The sequence below is a fragment of the Numida meleagris genome, chromosome Z (assembly GCF_002078875.1).
Source record: "Numida meleagris isolate 19003 breed g44 Domestic line chromosome Z, NumMel1.0, whole genome shotgun sequence".
Taxonomy (NCBI): domain Eukaryota; kingdom Metazoa; phylum Chordata; class Aves; order Galliformes; family Numididae; genus Numida; species Numida meleagris.
In genome coordinates this window covers 39,988,121-40,002,726 of record NC_034438.1, presented here as the reverse complement: position 1 = coordinate 40,002,726, position 14,606 = coordinate 39,988,121, and the positions used below count along the sequence as shown (strand labels likewise).

Here is a 14,606-nt window from a genome sequence, read left to right as displayed (position 1 = left end):
TAGCGACAGTTAAAATAGCCAAGATAAAAATATTGTGTGATGTCTGAATTTGAAAGAAAGGCAGAGAGAGAGAGAAGTAAGCCTGCAACATTTATTATTCTAGGTATATACCCTGATTTTACAAAGTTCAGTCTATTCAGCAAGGGCTGAACTATTCTAAAAAATACAGATTTCAGGATAACCACAATATACGTCTAAAAAGAAGCTGATAAGTGTATCGTAAATGTTTGTATTGTAAAACAAAGACAGAGTGCAACTAGAGTAGAAATCATGCAATACAAGATTGTTCTCCCTCATGTCCCTTATCAGGTAATATTTTAACTATTAGTTAAAATACATTTTTGGCATGGGATTAGAAAGGAAAACTGCCTGTGAGAAATAGCCAAATTCAGAACTTGCTTGAGTAGACCTGAACAGCAGTTGCTGCCATGCTCTCATGGTCTCTAGTATCAAGCTGTGTTCTATTGTATGCCTGAGATTGGAGAGGCTGGTCAGAGCACTAATTTCTGAGTACTGTAAAGTTCTGTGAGAACATGAGTAGCATTTTGAGCTGTCACTGCTGTTAAATCTTAAAATTTATCTTGATTTTACAGGATTTTTTGTATTTTTGATTATGTAGGCGTAAGTGTAAGAGACAGATAGCCTAAAGTTCTCTAGAGGGGAGAAGCTGATGCTCCATGAGCTACATTCTAGGCTTATTGCATTGGTGTGTAGATGGTGATGTACATTGGCTATCAAAGTACTGAATTTGAGATGGTTCTCACCTGGACTGGGATTAGCTGTTTAGTGCTCCTGCCTTCTATGCTTTTCATCACATCCTGCTGCTCTCCTTTCTTTCAAGGGTGTAGATGAAATCAGTACCTTTGCCATGTTGGAACTGTAAAAACTTGCTAGAACTCTCTTTTCTTTCAGCAAAAAAAAACTTTGTTTTCAGCCAGGATACCATGCAGGGCTAATTTTTATGGTTCAGATTCTTAGGCAACTGTATTAATACTGCTGCAGTGGACACCTTTGTTGATCTTCTATTATTGTTTAGAATCTTCTGGTAACTGTTGAGACCACAATGTCATAGACAGTTTGTAGATAAAAAAACGCAAGTTCAGAGACTTGCCTTGAAAAACTGGAGGAAAATGAATAGGAGGAGGCCAGAGGCATAGAGAGATTGGAAGACCTATAGAAGGCTGCATTAGAAGTCAGAACGAAGACTAGAATCCAGGTGAGTTGTACAGTAGAGGGAGAGAAAGTCGTCCAGAGTGACCCATGTGAACATCATGAAGTTCAACAAGGCCACATGTAAAATTCTGCACGTAAGCAGGGGCAATCACCAGTATCAGTACAGATCATGAGATGAATGGATTGAGAGAAGCCTTGATGAGAAGGACTTGGAGGCATTTATAGACCAAAAAATTGGATTTGAACCAGTAATGTGTACCGGCGAAATACAGCTAGTCTCAGCTAGTTTTGTCATCTAATCTCATTGCTGTTCCAGACACAATCATGGAGCAGATCCTCCTGGAAACTCTGCTAAGGCAAATGTAAAAGAGAGAGATGCTGACAGAGGACAGCCAGCATGGATTCACTAAGGGAAAATCATACTTGACATATTTAGTGGCTGTTGTATCCCGCCTATGAAGGGAGGGAGGGGTGACAAGGTTTGCAAATCCGTCTGGTTTGATCAGGGTGAAACAACACTCAGGGACCATACATAAGAGGGAAAAACATCAACTTTAAAAGGACATTTCTGTAAAACCATTATACTACATGTGGTGGCCCTCTCACTGTTATATCTACCTAATCTGTGCAGTTTTATAGGAAATTCAAGGAAGCCTTATGTTACTTAAAAACTTTAAGAGAAATAGAGAAAGAGAAAGAAAGGACAAGAGATCAAAAGGGAGAAAGAGATTACCAGTTCCGGGGCCAGCATCAGGTATGTTTATGGAGGTGTTCCACGTGGCACAGAACAAGGAAAACAGAAGTAGAAGCAGTGAGAAGAGGGACAGCAGCAGCAAAAAATCTGGGCTGGCCCCTCTAACCTCTGTTTATAGAATCAAAGGAAAAATGGAAGGGATGGAGCCCCTAGTCCTGTTTGGAATTATAGTTGGTTCCACTTCCAGGACTGGTTTTGACAACGAACACCAGTCAAATGGAAGAAGGTGACACCAGTCCCCTTCCCATGACTTGATCTTTTCTTGGGCATTGTTTTGGATTCTTCCAGGGCTGACTGGGACATCAGTCAATTTAAGGGAAAGGACACCAGGCTCTCCATGTGACTTAATTGTCTCTTGGGGTGTTGTCTAGGCTTACACTAACAGTAACCTTACAGTGGCCTGCTACTGCAGAGTTATGGTATTGGTGAATAAGAGAAGAGCAAATGATGTAATCTACCTGAACTTGTGCAAAGCATTAGATATTGTTCCACAGAACATTCTTTTCTCTAGAATAGTGAAACAAGAATTTGATAGATGAACCAGTAGGTGAGAAAGGAGTTGGCTAGATGGTCACATTCAAAGAACTGGTTGATGACTTGATGACCAGATTGAGACCAGTGACAAGTGGTATGTCTCAGGGTTATGTATTGGAACCGGCGCTATTTAATATCTGTATCGGTGACAAAGACAGTAAGATTGAATGCATCCTCTGCAAATTTGAAGATGACACCAAGTTGAATGGTGAAGGTGGCACAATAACAGGAAGGGATGCCATCCAGCAAGACCTGGACAGGCTTGAGAAGTGGATTCACGTGAAACTCATGAAGGCTGAGTGCAAAGTCCTGCATCTGTGCCAAGGCAATCTGAAACATGAATAGAGGCTGGAAAATGAGTCAGTTGAGATTAACCTTATGGAGAAGGACTTGGGAGTACTGGTCAATGAAGAACTGAATGGAAGTTAAAAATGGGTGCCCAGAAATCTAGTCACACTCCGGGCTGCATTGAAAGAAATGTGGTCAAGTGAGGTGATTCTCTCTCTCCACCCTGCTCTCATTATATCCCATCTGAAGTACTGTGTTCAGCTTTGGATATCCTGGCATAAGAAAGTCATGGATCTTTTAGAGTAGGTCCAGAGGAGGGCCACGAAAATGGTTGGGAAACATCTCTTCTATGAAGACAGGCTAGGAGGGTTGGGGGTCATTTAACGTGGAGAAGGCTCTAGAGGGACCATGTAGCAGCCTTCCAGTACTTACAGAGGGTCTATAGGAAAGATGGAGAGGGACATTTTATCATGGAATGTAGCCATATGACAAGGCATAACAATTTTAAGATAAGAGATTAACATTAGATATAAGGAATAAACTATTTATTAGGAAGGTGGTGAGATTGTGGAACAGGGCTTCCAGAGAAATCATGGATGCTCCCTCCCTGGAAGTGTTCAAAGCCAGGAAGGATGGAGTTTGGGGCAACTTGATGTAGTGGAAGGTATCCTTGCCCATGTCAGAGGTTGAAAATAGAGTATTAAGGTTCCTTTTAAAATGACCCAACAACCCTATGGTTGAAATACAGCATACCAAGCATTCTATAATGATGAAACATTAATGATCATATCATGGAATGAAAGAAGATTGTTTTCGAATAAGCTAGCCCTAAAGACTCAGTTATTTAACAGAATAAGACCTTATAAACTTCAAATTTTATGGGATAAATATTTATCGTTCTTGTTATTATTGTTAGTCATTAAAAAAAAACAGGGAAATTTTGGTCTCTTTTTTCTCAATTTCATATGGATGTAAAATAGATAACATGAAATTAATAGAATAATTTGAATGTAAATAAGGCGTTAATTTTGAGTTTTAACAAGATATATTTTTAATTGGATGTTTCCCCAACTATATTATTTATACCTAAGAATAAAATCAGGAAAAAATTGAAAGTAGAATGAAGGACATATCTTGCTCTTGGAACAGCATGATAGCTTTTTATTCAGAAATGCAGCTACTAAATTTGTCACAATGAAGAGGAAAAAAAACTGAAGCATAGATGTAATGTTTCACTTAAATTTATGAACTGTCTCGGCAATAGGCTCACAACAAATCCTAGTATGTTGCAATTTCCTCCAGAACACCTCTCCTACAACCACCAATGCCCTTTAGGTTTGGGTGGACAGGAATATCATGCTAATACTCTATTTCTATTATGCTGTAAATCACTGTTAGACCAGACACAGTGTCTAGTGGGTTGTCACCACCCAGCAGCTGAACCAGCAAAGATGGGAATGATGTAGGTCAGAGGTTTTACCACCTGAAAGATTATAAAGCATAGTGGAGGTGGGAACTTTACACCCTGTTTCATGTGGACACAGAGTAGAAACAACGTCTTTGGCCTTGTTGCTGACATCAAATGAAACCATATTTGTACTGAAAAGTATCCCAGTACAATTAAACATGCTAGAAATGTCATGGTTTATTATCCCACCCGTTGGATTCAACTATGACTTTTGTGATGATGACATCTGCAGTTTAAGCTTGGCAGGATGCAAAGAGATTAGGACAAAAAAACTTCAAAACACACACATATGCACACACAGCTCTTGCACTATATTTAATACATTTCCAGTATGCACAGGAAGCCAACACACGTAGCCCAGCAAAGTAAGACTTTACTTTAGAGATCTAATGGCACTCCAGATAAAAGTGATTGAATTTTGCTACTGCTGAAAGACCGTATATAATTAGAGTAGATCACTGTACAGTAGTGTAATAAGGTATGCTGTTGTGTTCTTCAAGGGAATGCAAAGAGGTGAAGAGGGAAAATCAGGCAGTTTTGCTCTCACTATTTGAAATGTTCTCATCTTTCTAAATGCACTTTTGCTAACACATGATTATTAGAAGCTTTTCCTCATAATGATATATAAATCCTGCCATATACTCTATAAGCCTGTTCTCACATGCCAGGAATTAGAATAAGTTCCCTATGTGCCCAAACTGAAGCAATGTCCTTTTAAAAAAAGGACCGTGAAAAGGACCGATAAAGTAGTGAGAGCCTCCTGCTCCCAGATGGAGATATGCACACACATTGAAATTCAAGAAGTTGCCATTTTCCTTTGGCCATGCTGGTGCAACTGGCTATGGGCTGCTCTTTTGCTGAAGGTAAGAACAGATACTGAGCTGACATGAAATAGCTCCAGTCAAGGAGTTACATGATCATCACTGAGGCACAAAAAAAACTTGGCGATTTTATTTTCTTTTACCCCATAATGTCCTTCTAGACTGCAAGTCTGTAGTGTTTTGTGATTTATTTCCTTTCAACTGAACCTGGCAAAGTGGCATTTCTGGGACAAATATATTGCTCTGATACCTTTTCTGGATAATCCTTTAAATCTAACTGTAAAGAGGCCTTGAGCTCCAAGGTGTTGGCCTCTCCTTTCATGCAATCTGAATGAATATATAATGAAAATGATAGATCAATCTTTCATGTTTCAAAAATATGATTTTAACCCCATTTTTTTCCTACAGTAGGCCTTCCATTCTTGAACTATGGGTCATATACCCCTGCAGAGATATTGCTGCAAAAAAAAAAAGTGTGGAGCAGAGAAATACTGGTGGAATTATGCAACCTTTCCACTTCCATATTGTATTTCACTAACTTCTCAACTCAGACTTCTTGGGTGACTGTTTGGTAGCTCTACTGGGAAAAATGGTAACTGTGCATTCTATACACATACGTCTGCCATTATGTTATACCACCAGTAATGAAGTATACTCAAGTATTTCTCAGATTTGTTGGAGAGGAATAATGGACAAGGGCAGAGAAAATGAAAAGCCTGTTTCAGTATGGTTACAGTCTCATTAAAATTTCAGATAAGTTGCAACCTTTTCTGTGATAAAGGAACTTATTGTATGGAACTCAATATACCAAGGATCAGCTTTCATCTGATTGGTTTTTTTGGTCCAACTTGCTGATGAAGAAGGGGTTGTAGTTCATTGCTGGAGTGGTAATAAGGGAGATCAGGATCAGCTCTTGTCTCTTACATTGCTGTCTCTCTTGCAGAATTTCTCAGTTTCTCTCATTTCTGAGAGACCTCAAATGTACTACCAAAAATGCATATGTACACAGGAATGATAGCTAGTGGGAATGACCTGTACAGCTCCAGTTATGACTGATAGCATTCTATTGCCCTTATGCTTATTTCAAAGTCCCCTTGACACAGATTGATCAAGGGCAAGGACCCATATGAACTGATGAAAAATTTATGGATTTTTGAAAGAGCTTTAACATGTAGCATTTAAGACCTAATCATTTCTTGGCTGTCCTTTTTTTCTCTCCCTCCTCTCCATCTCAAAATCTCTCTTACACTGAGAATGTATGTTTAACAATGAAAAACTGATGCTGAGGATTAAAGAATAAAGATGTCACTGGATAAAATAGCACAACAACAACAGAAAGAAATTATTTTGTATGATTTTAACTATTCTTTAATCTGCTTCTGGGCAACAAAAGTGATTTGTGTCAGGCATTATTACATTAAACTTTAATTTTCTTCCACAAGAACAGGATTATATAAGGGAGTATTGGATTGCACTCAGTATGGATTAGCTGAGTGGTGTCTTTGCTGCCAAGGACCAAATGGATTTCCTTCCTTTTGTGATTTATATTTTTACTGCTGTTTTTTTCCCTCCTTCTAATTCCCATTACCTGTCTGTTTGCCAGAACTGAGATACCCTCAAGAGCAGCAGAAAAGTAGGCAGAATTATTGGCTTATTACGTACATTTATATTCCAAGGATTCTCACTAGCCAATGTCAAAGAACTAAGCTAGCTCTCAGCCACAGAAGCTGCTTTCTAGTTTAAAACTGAAAAATTAAAAGCTTATTATAGAAGCGCATAGTCTTTCTTTCTTGAATTATATATTCGTATATATATAAACATATATATATATATGTAGATACACATAAGCAGCTTACCTTTTCCCATAACAGTTGATGAAAATTTCCAGAGTTCTGGCCAATGGTAAATCAGCAAATGCCTGCTGGAAGTGTAATGAATGGTCAAAACAGAGATGCTGGCAGCGTGAACGGAAGAAGCAAAGATTCACTCAATAGAGAGACAGGGAATATCCAAAATTTGAAGTGATAAAAGCAGTAAAAAAAAAAAAGAAGCCCTTTACTAACTGTCCGAATGTCATAAATTGCTGTTTGCATTTTGCAGTCCATTTTAAAAACAACTAATGAATTTTCTGGTCTTGATATTCTATTCAATAAGAAGATGCTTGATGGTAGATGAGACAGAAGTATTTTAGGAGAAATATTGAAGATATTATGTCTCAGGGCATGGTTTTTGAGCGTAGACAGTGAAGTAGAGAAGTTTGAGTGCCTATCAGTAGTCTCTCTTGGGCAGATTCAGCATTATCAAAGGATTTTCAAGTGAGATAAAATCAAAACAAAAATCCAGGAGGGCACAGCAAACCATAAAAACGCTAATGTTAAGTAGTATAAATGGAAGATCTGATTCTCCACCATGGGGATGAGGTAGGAGTAGAAGAAGGCCCTGGTGTTATTATATCACTAAAGTCATTCCTATTTAAAAACAAATTCCAGAGCACATTTTCCATGGATTGGGCACAAAAATATTTTGTGGGTGTCAAAGAGTTGAGAAACTTGAAACTGATATGTGTGGCTGATGAAATATGAGCGACCTTTGATCCTATGCTTAAATACTTCTCTTGATGCTTAACATCCGTTTTGCAGTCCCAAACTCAATCCACAGTCAAACCTGTACCAACTGTTCATTTTTGTGTTGCAGAGTAAACCTGACCTTTCTATACCTTAATATGCAAAAGAAGCAGGTTGAAAATTTCACAGTTCCTCACTTGGCAATGATGTTGACTGAATATAAGAATAAAGGATGTTTGGGTTGTTGCTATATTACCAAAATTCATCTTTGTGATTGTTGCCCTGTTATTTCTTGAAGTTCTTGAACAAGACCCGTGAATATTGTCTTGTTCTTACTTTTTGTTTGTTTGTTTTAATAAACTTTATATTTCTCCAATACCTCTCAGCTCATTGATAAGTAGAAACTTTGAGTCATCATGCATTTTCCAAGTAGGCTTTTTGTGCCTTCAGACTGACAGAGACATGAGTCTGTCAAACACTAAATCAGAGAGGATATTTCCTGCTGTTTTTATCACATCAGAAAGATATATAGAGAGACTCCCTACGGTGACTTTAAGACTTAGTGTTTGCTTGCCATATCTCTCTTACATGAAGGAGCTGTTTGTAATGGAATAAATATTTCACTATACAATGACATTGTTGAAGTCTTTTCTTTCTTACTGAAAAAAAGACCTCCCTGCAACATGCATACACAAACCCACAGTATTTTCCCCACAGTCTGAACAGGGATAATCTTGCCTTAGCACATTTGTCCAAGTCTAAACTACTGTCTGTTTTCAGAGAGCTCTCTGAGAAATGGACCACAAGGAACCATGGATATTTAAATCCTAGTCAGCATGAATCTCAGACAGAAAAATGAGTTTTCTTAAAACTCAGAAAGGGGCCAGCAAATAGATGTCGTTGGACTTCTCCTTATCCAGTGAACATAAAGTAAAATTCATTTAAATGGGATCTAAAACAAACTCTACTGCTATTATGAGCAGTAACATCATATAATGCCTCTTCTATGCTTGTCATATCTAGAATGCAATTATATTCTTTTTTATTACTTTTTTTGCCCCCACTACTTTTCCTGAGATATATTTTTCCTGGTGCCAAGAGAGTTTTTAATTTCTCTACTTTCTTTTCAATGCATTCTTTAAGTTATTAATCAACAGGATTGTAGATGTGATAGAACCATTGATCTTGCTAATTGATTATGAAATTGGTGTTTTCTGTCTGAAGTGCCTACACAGGCACTAACATCATCAAGATGAGCTTGCTCTGTTGATGCAGGACAAAATTGCTTGCTCAAAAAAACTGTGGTTAGGTGGATGTGCTAATAGGACTCTACATGACTAGCTCCATAAAACTGGGCTGTATGTCAACTATGCATCAAAATGACACTCATTGTGGAAGCCAGAAAGAATAGTCTCCATGTGTATATGCATGAAAGATGCCATTTTGACTTATATTTTCTATGGAAAGTAATTCACTTCAAATGTACTCTCCACTCAGCTGAGGAGCTCAGCTGAGTCTTACACACTGTGAATATTAAGACATCAAATTTGAAACATACTGAGAGCAGCTAGTTTCAGTTTTGTTTGCATTTTTTTCTGCTTGTCCGTAGTGACATGGAAATCTACAAGTAAATTTTCAATCGAGATTATCAACTGAACTGTGCAGATCAAAAAAATGTTTATCAGAACTCTTGTTTCTAATGTGAAATAGCCTGTTGTATTTATGCTTCAGTAATAGTTTATTTGGGAAGTTGTAAAGAAGACAGAACAAAGAGGTAATGATATACTTGAATTCGAGGAATATTTTAATCTGCTTCAATCTGACTGAACTATGGGGGAAAGTCTCTGGTTGGTTTCATCCCAATGTACTTACCAACTCAGATCAGGCATGTCAGTCATCTGGTAAATCACTGGCATACCTAGCTATATAAAAATCTGTTACCAGCATGCTACTACTACTATTATTATTATTGTTATTCTACTTGTGTGCTTTCCAAGTGTGACTCCTGAAGATTTAGTCTATGATTGTGCTGTGTTTTTTTTTTTCTGACAGTATCTGTCACTCAGAACAAGTCACTGTTGGGAATGTTTATATATTGGTCAAGTTTACAGTACCATAGGTCTTCAAACTCAGTAAACAATTGATCTGTGGGACACTTTTTCATACCTGGAAATGAACTCTGATTAACCTGCCTTTAGGATCTGGAAAATTATCTTCAGTTTAAGAAAATATTACTATATTTTATATCAGCAAAGAATTTACAAAATGCTTCGTATTTTATGCTCAGGCCTCAGGCAGAACTTCTTGAACTTCTAGATATATTTGTAAATATATCTCAGAACATCAGATGATGTGATGCCATTTCCACATTAATTAATTAATTAATTACAACTCTTTGAAAAACCTGCAGCCTGATGCAAATATTTGAGCTGCTCTGTAAGTATGCTAGCCTTAATATGAAAAGCTGACCTGAGCTGGTAAAAAAATGAGCAGGGGAGCAGAAAACCCCCCATTCTCCTTTAAAATGGGATAGAACTTAAATAAAAATCCTGACAATATTTTAACCACTGTGCACAGAAGATCATTTTTCTAAATCTAAAATAATTTTGAAGGTGATTTTGAACTGGAGCGTTCACAATTTCATAATATTTGGCCCACTAAGCCCAGTTACTGAAAGGATTTGAGAAAAAAAGGCTAAAAGAAAGATCTTACTATCTACTTCTTGGTTAATGTTACTGGTTTGGTGGGGAGTGGGAATAGGGAAAATCTCCAATCTTCTTTTTCTTTTATAAGTGTCTCTATTTAAGATTGCTTTTTTCGCCTTGCCTCCCCTCCCCTTCCTTCTCTCCCTCCCCCTTTTTCTCCTTCCCTTTTTTCCCCTTCTCCTTCCCTTAAATCAGGCTTAATTGCATATGCCTCATGTAACTATTAAATTATTGTAATTTTTTCCCCTAATGTAGAAGATAACTCAGAGTTTATCTTTGTTTTTAGTAGTAATATCATGTTAATTATGTCTAGAAAAAGTGTGAAATCACTGAACCTGTGGCCTATTTTAACTCAGCGCCCCCCCATGAAAGAGCCAGTTGTTTACACTGAGAAAGAATAAGGTGTATGAAGAGACACTGGAATTCTACCATATGCCATAGCATATGGGCAGTTTACACTACTTTACATTCATGTCAAGGAAAGAACCCTGACGGACAATTGTATTGCATTATCTTGTCTTAAACCTTTAGCAAGAGTAATTAGCACATTCATAACATTGCAAAAGAATTAACTAATCCTCGTCAAATCAGGGGGTTTTGTAATTATCAATAAAGATAATATCACCTACAATTAGGGAAAATAAGGCACAGAGGGAGCCTAAAGCTACACTAGTCTTGGTAATTAAGAAAGTGGAGTCCCTGCTTTCTTCAGTTTGAAAAGTAACACAGATGCCACTAGTCTTCAGTTTGCTATACAATATGCAGCAGGATTTGAAATGTGTATGCATCTCCTGAATTATTCACAAAATGGTCTTTGTTGCACATTTGTAGTGACGAAGGAATGGAACAGTCAGCAGTTCTAATTCATGGAACTACAGAAAAAGAATATATTTAGTATTATGAGATAGAACACTACTACAAAGCTGGTGGTTAGAAGGCATATGTTATAGCAGGATAAATAAATGTGAATAGCTGTAAGTTAGATGTTCTTATTTCTTATTGATACCTGAGGTTGCATTGCTTATGTAGGTGAAATCACATTTATATCAGTATAACTGTGTTGGTTCTGTATCTGAGGAATGAAATGAAGGGGTATGGCAAAAAAAAAAAAAAAAAAAAAAAAAAAAGATCAACAACAGAGACATAAAGAAGCAATCATCTTCTCTTTCCCCTACTATCAACCTCAGTCCCACAACTTCCTCTCTGATCTGATTGCTCACATTCCTCAGCCCAGTTCCCTTGACTTGGAAGTTACTTTGTTTCAAATCCTCTTTGAGTAACACCTACTTACAGGGATATAATCTCTTTATAATGGGTAACCCGCTAAGGTACCAGTACGACTTCGTACGGTACTAATAGTCACAAGTAAATAAATAAATAAGATCCAGCCTTCTGGAACTGTTTCCATTGACTTATTTGCTGCTGTGCTCATCTTTTTTTTTTTTTTTTTTTTTTTTTTTTTCCGGTCATTGAACAAATCAAGTTGATAATATTTTTTAGAATTGAAAATAGTAGACTTTTAGGCTAGTCACCTTAAGCAAGGTGACTTCTGAGAGTTCTGAAAATTTTGAGAATAACTCAGGTGCAAGGAACAGTTTCAAAAAGCTCATTTTAGACTATTTCTTTATAATATATGTAATTCCTTTTCACTTGAAAATAGATTAAAATATGTTCCCACTCCATACCATACACATATGTAGCATGGTTCTGTAGAGAAGTTAACCATTTAAAGTAACAAATGCAGAAGATCTGTCCAGGACTGAGATCTTAGGCCCTAGTCCCACAAAGATATTCTTATAAACTTAAGAAGTTGAGAACATCTGCAGTTGTAGTGCAGTCAGTTGAACGTCCTGAACTTTATTTTAAGAACATGTAAAGTCTCTTAATAGTCAAAGACTGTAAATTCTTTTGAGTAGGAACCTTATTTGCCTACTATTTTTAGCACAAATATAGCTACATAGCTGTGGGCTAGAAGAAGTCTGCAGGCACAAATGGTAAATAATAATCAGTTAGGCACTTCATCCTGTCCAAAAGCCATGCAAAAGGATATTGTTATTGGGTGTAGTTTGTACCATTAGATTCTATAATATTGATAATGTCATTTATAGAAGAAAGCAGCCTTTAAATTAAAAAAAAAAGATATTTAGATGTGTTATTAGATTTTATGATGAATACTAGCATTGGGACAACACTCTTGTTTTTATTTCATTTAAATGTGGCTATTTAGGCAAAACTGAGTTTGGAATTTATCATGGTATGTTTAAACTAGAAAGCTTGATGTTGACATAAATTCATTGCAGTGTAAGTACTGAATGTTACTGTACATATGTTATAGCATATGGCAGAATTTCATCCCTCATCTCTTTCTTACGCTCTGTCCTCAGAGTCACTAAAAGGCTGTCCTTTGAGATGACTCTGTTAAATTAGGTCAGCAACTGGAGGAGGCCATGTGTCAGCTCTACTGCCGAATTACACAAAGCTGTTAACACTTGAAAATTATATTTTCTGCAACATTTTCTGGAATGAAAGGATGAATCAGATGAGATCTTAGTCTGACTGTGAAAATTCTCGGAGATAATTTTATTCAGACATTTATAAGATATTTTAAGATATATTTTCTATGACTACGTTAACTATACTGTTTCTTTCAGACAACTGAGGCATACTAGGTGTCTGTGGGCAGAACAACTTTGTGAAACCCCAATAGGAGTGTGTGCATATTATGAGGAAGAAGGGGCTGACCTTGCAGCTACTGTCTTCTTTTCTAGTGGTACTGGAAGTGAAAGAGAGAGTTTGTGTAAATTTGGCCCTACATGCTCTGGGTTGCTTTGTTGTGTCCTACTTTTGCTTAAACATAGTCACAAATACCAAAGAAGGGGAAAAATACCAGTGTAATATAGAGCTGTGTATATAGGGTATATCCTCTGCAGGTCTTGATCTTATTTCAGCCTTCCAGAATTAAAGAAATTTTACTCTTTTTTTCTTCACAAGTGGTTCCACTTCCAATGCCTTTCTGCCACTTGTGCTTTTACAAAACTTCATTACCATCACTCTCATTTGCATCTTGTTAAAGCTGATGAGTATAAGCTTGCTTAATGGTTAAATGTTGTAGGCTTTATTTATATTTGTTGCTCTTTGAGACTTCTCCAGTTTTTCTTTTCACTTTCTAAGATAGGAAAATCAGTAGGTCAGGGGATGTAGCTAAGTGGGAGAGCACTTGCTTTGCATATAAGAGGTTCTGGGTTCAATCCCCAGCATCTCCAGACTTTGTGCTTGCTTTGGCAGCACATATACTAAAATTGGAATGATACAGAGAAGATTAGCATGGCCCCTGTGCAAGGATGGCATGCAAATTTTTGAAGTGTTCCGTATTTTTTAACTGACACAGGGGAGGTTTAGGTTAGATATTAGGAGGAAGTTTTTCACATAGAGGGTGGTGATGCACTGGAACAGGTTGTCCATGGGGGTTGTGGATGCCCTGTCCCTGGAGGTGTTCAAGGCCAGGCTGGACATGGCTCTGGGCAGCCTGGTCTAATGGTTGGGAGCCCTGCACTCAGCAGGTGGGCTGGAACTAGATGATCTTTGAGATCCTTTTCAACCCAGGCTATTCTATGATTCTGTGATTCTATGATTCTACGATTATATGATTCTATGATTCTATACCCAACAGCATGCAAGCAGCATACATGTGATGGATTTCTGTAGTGGCTTAGTTATGTTCTGTATGTGCTTTTTTTTTTTTTTTTTTGTCTGTTTGTTTGTTTTTGTTTTTAACTACCCCCTTTCTACTAGTTTCCAACATTTTATTTACTTTTGTGACTCCAACTGAGGACTAAACTATGTAGGTTGCTCTGAAAGTAATGCCTCCTAATTATTTCCATGGAAACTACAACAGATACAAAGAACACAATAATATCATCTGGTAGAGCAAATGCTTACCTACAGAACACTACTTTTCAACATAGTCACCACTATCAGCTATGCATTTTCACCAGCAATGAATAAGAGCCTGCGTGCTGTGCTTTTAACAGTATGCACCAAAGAAGGTGAACCACTGTCACTGTTGCCGCTGCTGACATGCACCACCCACCACCTCACTGTGCTCACATCCACTGTTTGGTCTCCATAAGCATTCAGCAAGGATCAATGAATGTCAATGGTTGCCATTTTTTCTGCATGGAGGAATTCAATGGCACTTCTTTGTTTCATACGCACTTCCATGTCAGACACCATTTTGTCAGACTGCCCCTCTGCTGCCTTCTGCTGCACTGCAACAAAATGTAATGGAATATTGCTGGG

General features: G+C 37.5%; 1 non-coding gene across 1 annotated transcript; it reads left to right on the top strand.

Moving 5' to 3' along the window:
* TRNAA-UGC lies at positions 13,499 to 13,570 on the top strand. The gene has a single exon. It is a non-coding gene; the product is annotated as a tRNA-Ala (tRNA).